The sequence below is a fragment of the Tenrec ecaudatus genome, chromosome 4 (assembly GCF_050624435.1).
Source record: "Tenrec ecaudatus isolate mTenEca1 chromosome 4, mTenEca1.hap1, whole genome shotgun sequence".
NCBI classification, from domain to species: domain Eukaryota; kingdom Metazoa; phylum Chordata; class Mammalia; order Afrosoricida; family Tenrecidae; genus Tenrec; species Tenrec ecaudatus.
This window is the reverse complement of record NC_134533.1, coordinates 14,745,243-14,746,946: the sequence shown is the minus strand read 5'-3', so window position 1 is coordinate 14,746,946 and position 1,704 is coordinate 14,745,243.

Here is a 1,704-nt window from a genome sequence, read left to right as displayed (position 1 = left end):
CTTGTGGATATGTGTTAATATGTGAACGGTCAAAATATCCCTACACAGTTACATCATACCCAAAGGTGACCATGATGTTTAAGCATGGCTGTTCCATGTCCTTTGGGACATTCCAGTGTTTTCTAGAAGATGCATTTCTATAATAAGAGTAAGCAGTGGAGGAATAAATTGAGCATTCTTTTCAAAAAGAGATACAGGTCATGTGAAATGGGTTAAATATATGAAATAGGAAAAGCCCCTGACTTAGAAATCAGAGTGTTAGACAAGCACCTTACTCAGCCCCTAATTAATATATAGAACCAAGGATGGCCATATTATCAGGAGACACCAGTCCCTAGAAAAGGATGTCATTCTTAGTAAAGCAGAGAACCAGGGAATAGGAGGAAGACCCTCCTATTAAGAAGGGTTATTCTCCAAGCTTGGAGAATGGTGTCATTGTCATTGGCTTGAAAAGTCTACCTACAATTTCTCTGCCACTAAGACTCAATTTGTTGATGACATTGCATTTGACGTGGCAGCTCAACAAAAATCTTTAGATCTCTTGCTAGGGTTGCATTAAATATTAGAATGAGTCTTGATTTCAGTTTAGCTCAACATGAGTGAGTCATTCCCATTGAAAATACCGCTTGCTGCTTCTGCGTAAATATCTCAGGAGAAATAGAAGACGATACCAAGATGATAAACCAAAAGTATGCCTTATATCCAATATTGGGTGTTTGGATATGTTTAGTTATTTGCCCAATCGTATTGGCTCTTAGCTAAATTCTATATTACAAACTAGCTTAATATCTCTAGTTTCCTTATTGATTCTTTCATACTTCGCCACCCCCAAAAAACAGACAAAGAAACAAACAAAACTCTCATCAAGTCGATTCTAACTGATAGCAACCATCCCAGACAAAGTAACTGAACCTTTGGGATTCCATGACCGTCAAGCTTTACTGTACCACAAAGCCTCATCTGTCCCCCACAAATGGCCTCAAACTTTCAAATGTGCAGCTAGCAGTCCAGTGTGTAACCCAGTACACTACCAAGAATCCTAACTTTCAGGATGTTGTTGTTGTTGTTGTTCCCACTCATACTGAGTCCTTCCCACTCATACTAACCCTATGTAAAAAGGAAGCATTGCCCATCCTGCACTATCCTCCAATTATTGAGCCCATTGTTGCAGCCACTCTGTCAGTCTATCAGGTTCAGGGTCTTCCTCCTATTCGCTGGTTCTCTGCTTTACTGAGAATGGCATCCTTTTCCAGGGACTGGTCTCTCCTGATAATATGGCCATCCTTGGGTCTAAGGAGCAATCTGGTGGTACTTTTTCCTGGAAAGATTTGTTAGTTCATCTGGCAGTTCAAAATACTTGCACATTCTTTGCCAAAACAAGAATTCAAATGCACAAATTCTTCTTCAGTCTTCCTCTTTAATTGTCTATTTTAACATGCATATTATGCATATGACATGACTGAAAATGCCATGGCATGGGTTAGGAGTACCTTATCCCTCAAAGCAAATCCCTTGCTCTTCAATACTTAGAGATCTGGTAGGGGAGCAGCCTTACCCAGTGAAATAAGCCACCTGAATTCTTAACTACTTCTATACTAATTATTTCAAAAAAAATCCCTGCAATCAAGTTCATTCCAATCACAGTAACCCTTTAGAACAGAGGAGAACTGCCTCATTGGAGTTTACCAGGTTGTAATTCTTTAC